The sequence below is a fragment of the Gossypium arboreum genome, chromosome 9 (assembly GCF_025698485.1).
Source record: "Gossypium arboreum isolate Shixiya-1 chromosome 9, ASM2569848v2, whole genome shotgun sequence".
In the NCBI taxonomy this organism is placed as follows: domain Eukaryota; kingdom Viridiplantae; phylum Streptophyta; class Magnoliopsida; order Malvales; family Malvaceae; genus Gossypium; species Gossypium arboreum.
In genome coordinates this window covers 63,546,186-63,553,988 of record NC_069078.1, presented here as the reverse complement: position 1 = coordinate 63,553,988, position 7,803 = coordinate 63,546,186, and the positions used below count along the sequence as shown (strand labels likewise).

The following is a 7,803-nucleotide window of genomic DNA, read 5'->3' as shown; positions in this document are numbered from 1 at the left end:
CTCGAAGTGAGTAAATAGCTCGGAGAGGTTCACGAGGGTAGCAGCAGAATGAGTGATATGCTGAACATCAGATTGGAATAGTTTGTACTGAGGAGGGTCCACGCCACGTCGCCGCTTGATCATACTCATGTGGATCATGCTTAAGATGCCCTAAGGGGACATTTGGCTGATGAGGGTAAGTTCCAAGGACTACTCCGGTGTGTTGAGTAAACCAAAGTGTCGAGCGAGACGAGTCACGTAAGGGTCGAGACAGATGGGGCCCTTCATATGGTGTTTAGTCTGATGGCGGAAAGATAGCGTGATAAAGTACGCCAAATTAATAATATGGTCGTGGTCCCCATAGGAAATAGGCGTCATAAGTACTAACTACTCCTGTACTCTCTCTCCGACCTGTCAATGTATGAGCCAGAAGAGCAGGAAGGTACTGTAGGGCTGGTAGGAGAGACGTCGCCTTCGAGAGACTCGCATCATAGTTTGTCAGGCCGCCTGTGAGATCAATCCAACAGCATGAGGGCGAGTGATGAATATGCGTATGAAGCTGAAGGAAGTCCTCAGCGCTCATGAACTCCTTTGTGTAAAGTCCCAAAGCAACATCGAACTCTAGGACACTCATGTGTCGTACCAACCTGCCAAGGCGAAAGGTGATGGTGCTTGACTCGTCATGGACTGACATGATCTGTTGGTCCGAAAATGTAGCATCGAACTCTAAGGTGAGCTCCATGTAGGTAGGCTCGATGATGGTGAAGAATCTATCCCACGGGGCTATGGCAATAATTGTACGCACATCATCAGCCAAATGGACCTGCTCTAACGCAACCCAATCAATACAGCGCCCTAGGCCAAGTTGTCGCTGTTGAAGTAACTGGTACATATCCTCCCGGGGACTCGCCGAAAATCGAAGAAAAGGATAGTAAGCCTTGGGAAGATGCGCTCGAGGAGGAGGTCCCACCGAGGCCCTTCTGCTTTTTTGAAGCGGGGACGAAGACTTTGGATTTCCCTCGAGTGTTTGTCATAACCTGCTTGCAATAAAGTGAATGAATAAATCATATTGAAGAACCAAAATAATAGGCAAACGTAAAATAATTATCCAAGTTCAGCTCCACAATGAGACTAATGAAGAAATGAACTAAATATGATCAGAATAAGAGTAATAAACAAGATGCTAATTATCAAACAAAAACCTAGTGAGCGTAAGTAAAAACAATAATGAGCATTATCAAAAATGAAGAAACAAAATAAAAGTAAAATCAACTAGAGCAAACTACATGTATAATAGTACCCTATGGAAAGGAAAATAGAAACTAAGAGCAAATCAGACATGAAAATTGTGTAGAATTGAAAGAACATAGAATCGGTAGTCAAAAATTTGAATAACCAAAATGAATAAGTTAATAGCTAAAAGCACAAAAAATAAAATAATAATAAATAAATAAATAGTAATAATGATATAGGAAAGAACAAGGGGGTTCAAAATAGGACTGTTGGCAGGTGAATGGGTGGTGAGTTGGTTGGGTTGTGTGCGGGACTGGTGGTTGTTGGTCATATTTGGGGCTCTTAAGGTTTGTAGGTGGAGAAGAGAGGGAGGATGTGTGACGGTAAGGGGGGTCGAGGCTGGTGCAATATGGTTGGGTGGGTGAGGGGAGATGGGGTGTGGTTGTGCATGGATTTGAGGGTGGGTGTAGGGTCAACGAGGTGAGAGGCGAGGGGAAGAGAGGTGACTTGGAGTAGGACATGGCTGGTTGAGGCTTAGGGTGAATAGGCACGCGGCTGGGTTTAAGTCAGTTCAGGCTGACTATGGTGGTTGTCGAGGGTTTTGTGAGGGGTTAGTGCGCAAGAGTAGTAGGGGGATAAAAGGTGGAGCAAGGGGGTTAAGGGGTGAAAAAGGTGGCTGAAATAATAGGAGAAAGGACAGCGGCAACTAGGGCTTGTGGGGTTTGAGAAGAAAAAGATAAAAATAAAATTTTAGGGTTGTGGATTTTATGGGTAGCACGGTTGTGTAATAAATTGCTCAGGTTTTGCATCGTGTATTCTCAGTTTCTCATTGACTTGTGACCACCATTCGTCTAGTTCACCGATTTGAAGCCTTCGTTCTTCACGAGTTGTTCTGTCCTTGACGCTTGAGCTAGGCCTTGGCTTTATCACGATTTTCCAAGGTGTTTCCTGTAAAGGATGCAGAGCCACAAGGTTATTAACGTCAGCAGAATTCTTAATATTATCTCGATCACTATATATTCTAACAAAATCACAAGCTTGGAGTTTGATCATGTAATCGCCTACACAAAGTATAATTTCACCTGTACCAACATCGATAATCATTTTAGCAGTTGCTAAAAATGACCAACCTAGAATTAAAGGTGTCACTATCCTCATCCATGTCTAGAACAACAAAGTTGACTGGGAATATAAATTTATCAATCTTAATGAGTACGTCCTCAACAATACCCCTAGGAAATCTAATAGTTTTGTCTGCTAGTTGAATACTTATCCTAGTTTGTTTAGGTTTCCCAAGACCTAGTTGTTTAAACATTTTATAGGGCATGACATTTATACTTGCCCCTAAATCAGCCAAAGCATTATCAATATTTAAACTACCAATTAAACAAGGAATAGTAAAACTCCCTGGATCTTTCAACTTGTTGGGTAGTTTGTTTTGTAGAATTGCTGAGCAAACTGCATTTAATTCCACGTGCGACGAATCATCTAACTTCTATTTGTTTGCTAGAAGCTCTTTTAAAAATTTAACTGAGTTGGGCATCTGCGAAAGAGCTTCAATAAACGGTAAGTTAATATGTAATTTTTTTAAAAGGTTAAGAAATTTACTGAATTGTTCATCTGTGCGGTCATTCTTTGTTGCATTGGGGTATGGCACACAAGGTGTATATTCTGTACTCACAGTTTTTGTTTACTCCAGTTTTCATCCACCTTATCTTTACTTACAGCATTTTCTTGCCTTGGGTCTGGTTTGGACTTAACTAACCCTTCTTCATATCGAACAGTAATCGCATGGAGCTGTTCTCTTGGGTTAGTCCCGGTGTTGCTAGGCAAGCTACCTTGTGGTCTTTCTGAGATCAACTTAGCAAACTGACCTATTTGATTCTTAAGCCCTTGAATCAACGTTTACTGATTTTTAAGCACTATTTTGGTGTTTTGGAAACGTGTTTTTGACACTGAGATGAATACTTTCAGCATCTCCTCAAGGTTCGGCTTCTTTTCTTGCCGGTAAGGTGGTTGAAAGCCTAGAAGGGGTTATGGTCTTTGATTGCCTTGACCAACCCAAGAGAAGTTGGGATGGTTCCTCCAATCTGCATTGTAAGTATTACTATAGGGGTTATTCTGAGGTCTAGAATTGTTACCCATATAGTTGACTTGTTCGTTCGTAGTACTAGGGTCGTAGGTTAGGCATTCTGGATTATTCATTCCTCTTTCACTTGTGTCACACTGCATCACCAGATGTACCTATGTTGAAACACATAAACCATCAATCTTTTTATTTAAGAGCTCTATCTGGTTTGACAACATGGTGATCGTGTCGAGGTTGAAAACTCCAGCGTCTTTTTTCAGCTTTGTCTTCATGACTTGCCACTGATAATTATTTAGCGGCATCTCTTTAATAAACTCATAAGCCTCCTCAGGTATTTTATTATTGAGGGTACCGCTGGTGACTACATCGATTAGTTGTCTAGTTGAGAGGTTCAAACCATTGTAGAAAGTTTGAACCTGTAACCATAAGGGTAACCCATGGTGAGGGCACCTTCTCAATAAATCCTTATACCTCTCCCATGCATGGTATAGGGTCTCTAAGTCTATTTGCACAAAAGAAGAGATAGCATTACTCAAATTTGCAGTCTTGGCCGGTGGAAAGTATTTCAATAGAAACTTTTCTCTCATTTGCTTCTATGTAGTGATGGACCCTCGTGGTAGAGAGTTCAACCATTGTTTAGCTTTATTCCTCAGTAAGAAGGGAAATAACCGAAGGCGAATGGCATCGTCAGAAATGCCATTTATCTTGAAAGTAACACAGAACTCTCAGAAATTGGCCAAATGAGTATTTGGGTCTTCATCCTACGAACCATCAAACTGAACAAACTGTTGAATCATTTGTATAGTGTTAGGTTTTAGTTCAAAATTATCTAATCGTACATAGTACAAGAAGCAGGATTCTGATTTATAACATTCGCGGTAACCATAGGAGGTTGCGGATTATTTCGATTTTCAGCCATCTCCTCAGTAATATTGGTATCGTCCTCGTGCTCTTCCTTTATATGTTGTAAACTCCACCTTATTTCTCTATGATTTCTGTGAGTTGTGCTTTCAATTTCACTATCAAAAAGTAGAGGTCATGTTAGGTTTCTTCTAAGTAGAGGTCTTGATAGGTTTCTTTTAGTCATAAACTAAAGGATCCTGCCAGGAGCAAACAAAAGAAAATTAAAATTAAAATAAAATGCAATAAAAATAAAACTGGCTAAATTAATAAAAATAAGTGTTCCTAATATCTCTATCCCCGGCAACGACACCAAAAATTTGATGATCATTTTATGATTCATTAAACTAGACTACGATCACGACAAAGGCAAGCGCCCCTATCGAATGGTAGTATAACTATGGTGAGTCTAGAATATCATATCCACAATGACTAAAAGTACTAGTATTAACTATCTTTCTATTATTTAACCTAAAATAAAAGGGATTTGTTTTAATCTAAAATTAACTAAACTAATTAACTAATAAACACGACAGAGAGTGAATGAAATAATCGAATAAACCAATGATAAAGACAATACCTAAGGAAGAATCCACCTAGACTTCACTTATTATTCTGACTCTAAATCAAACGATTTATTCACTTGCCTTGATCCGTAGAAATCCCTAAATTATGTTAATATCTCTTTTGAGACTAAGAACAACTGACTCTAGGTTGATTAATTGAAATCTCTTTCTAAATAAAACCCCTATTGTTGCATTAACTCGATTTATGGATTCCCTTATTAGATTTGACTCTAATCCGCCAGATTTATGGCAATCAAATCCGCTTAATTATGCTATATCTACTCTTAAACAGAGACTTTTACTCAACTAAATAAGCACATCAAACTTGAATTAATATCCTGAAAATATTAAGGCAAGAATTAATAACACATAATTAAGAACAAGAACAAATATTTATCATGTAATTCAGAAGATTAAATAATAAGATCCGTCATAGGTTTCATTTTCCCTAGGTATCTAGGGAATTTAGTTCATAATTTTGGGGAAAAACATCTCAAAAATAGGAAAACAGCAAAACATAAAGAAACCCAAAAACTTCGAGTGAAATTGAAGGGATATCTTCAGTCTTGAAGGAGACCCTGATTCCGAGTTGAATCCGTTGGCGTTCTTCAAGTTATTTCTACTTTCTACTCCTTGTGTCCCCCTTAGGTCCTCTTTTAGTATGTATTTATAGACTTTGGAATGCTCAGAAACGCTAAAAATTGGCTTTTTTTGTGTGTTTCAGAAACAGGGAGCAATATGGACACGAGCTGCCACATGGGCATGTGGCCAGCCCGTGTGGATCACACGGGCGTGTGCTCAGCCCGTGTGGATCACACGGGCGTGTGCTCAGCCCGTGTGGATCACACGGGCGTGTGCTCAGCCCGTGTGGAATTAGTCTTTGCTGTATGGGTCTTTAAATAAGCTCGTTTCTTCTGTTTTTAGCTCGTTTTCTACTCCTTTTGTTCCCCTATGCTCTCCTAAGAGTAAAACATGAAATTAAAGGATTAAAAGCATCTAATTCACCAAATTATAAAATAAATCATCCACAAATACACTAAGCATGGGATTAAAACATGTTATATTTATGGTTTATCATGAGTTGAGTAATGTTTACCTTGAAAGTGCTGAATTTAGAATAATTTACCTCGACTGTACCGTTGGAAAAACATTCAATACTGTGAAAGGATTTTCCCCATTTGTATTACGCTATGCAGTGGCAATTTGAGGGTTCGTTTTGTCCAACAGTACCTAGTCTCTAACCTTAAATAGGTTTGTTCCATCCTTAAGCTCACCATGGCATCGCCTCGGTTCTGCATCGTGTATTCTTGGTTTCTCCTTGACATGTGTCTGCCATTCATCTAGTTCTTTGATCTATAGCCTTCATTCTTCATGAGTTGTTCTATTTTTGTTGCATAAGCTGAAACATGGCTCCATCATGTCCTTACAAGAGGTTTCTTGCAAAGAAGGTTGAGCCACAAGGTTACTCACATTAACAAAACTTATATAATCATCTCAATTACTAGATATCTTAGCAGAATCATGAGCTTGGAGAGTAATTGATAAACCGTAATCTAGACATATTTTTACCCCATGCTTGGCATATTTATGGATGATTTTTCCTTGATTTCATTGAATTCAATGCTCCTAATCCTTTAAATTCTTGTTTTATTCTTAGGTAAGCACAGGAAGGCGAAAAAAGTAAGAGACGGGCCAAAAACGAATAAATTGGGCTTAAATCAGTGTTTCACACGGCCCAGGCACTTTCACACTGGGTGATCCACATGCCCGTGTGTGACACACGGGTATACTACACACTCGTGTGACATGGCCGTGTTGACTAAGAACCAACTCAGTATTGCACACGGCCTGAGCGCCTTCACATGAGCATGACACACGGCCTTGCCTCTGCCGAGCCCAAAGCTAGTTCTATTCAGAAAAGGGCACTTTTGAGAGTCTTGAAATATTCTAAAGCCTATATAAACACCCTAGAAGAGGATTAAAAGGGACACACAGAGTTGGAGGCAGAAAGTACTCAAGACCAGCCATCGGGATCAGTTCAGAAGGAGGATTTACATCAAAACTGAGGATTTCCATCTGATCTCCTAGAAGTTCTTTGGGTTCTTTATGTTTTGTTATTTTCCAATCTTTGAGATGTTTTCCCTTATTATTCTGAACTAAACTCCCTAAATACCTCAGGAAGATGAAACCTAAGTCGAATCTTATTACCCTTTGATTGATATGATAAATATTTGTTCTTATTCTTAATTATGAGTTTTAATTTTTGTTTTAATATTCTAGGGTATTAATTCAGGTTTTGATGTGCTTATTCAGTGGAGCAAAAGTCCCTGTTTAAGAGTAGATCATTCATAATTAAGCAGAGTTGAATGCAATCCTAGAGATAGGATAACATAAATCTGCCAGATTAGAGTCAAATCTAATAAGGGAATCCATAGATTGAGTTAATGCGACAATAGGGGTTTTATTTAGAAAGATATTTCAATTAATCAACCTAGAGTCAGTTTTTTTTTAGTCTAGAAAGAGATATTAACATAAATCAGGGATTTCTATGGAATAAGTCAAATGAATAAATCGTCTAAGTCAACAGTAATAACTGAAGTCTAGGTGGATTCTTCCTTGGGTATTGTCTTCTCTATTGGTTTTTGCTAAAGTGTTTTCTAAACTTCATCTTTGTTGTAATCTTAGTTAATTAGAAAATTAGTTTAATTTTAAAAACACCTTTTAATTTTTAGCCTGGATAATAAAAAGAGAGTAACTACTAGTACTCTTAGTCCTTGTGGATACGATATTCCGGTCTCACCATAGCTATACTAATGTTCGATAGGTGCGCTTGCCTTAGGTCGAATTTTTAGTTAGTTTCACGACCATCAAGTTTTTGGCACCGTTGCCAGGGATTAAGATATTAGGAAAACTTAATTTTATTACTTTAGCCATTTATTTTTATTGCAATTTAAATTTATTTTTGCTTAAATTATTAAAATTTTCTTTTATTTGCTTCTGGCAGGTTTTTATAGTTTATAACTAGAAGAAACCCGT

General features: G+C 38.4%; 1 non-coding gene across 1 annotated transcript; it reads left to right on the top strand.

Moving 5' to 3' along the window:
• Window positions 1-3,733: 3,733 nt before the first annotated feature.
• Window positions 3,734-3,840, top strand: LOC128281161 (small nucleolar RNA R71). The gene has a single exon (XR_008271373.1). It is a non-coding gene; the product is annotated as a small nucleolar RNA R71 (small nucleolar RNA).
• Window positions 3,841-7,803: the final 3,963 nt, after the last annotated feature.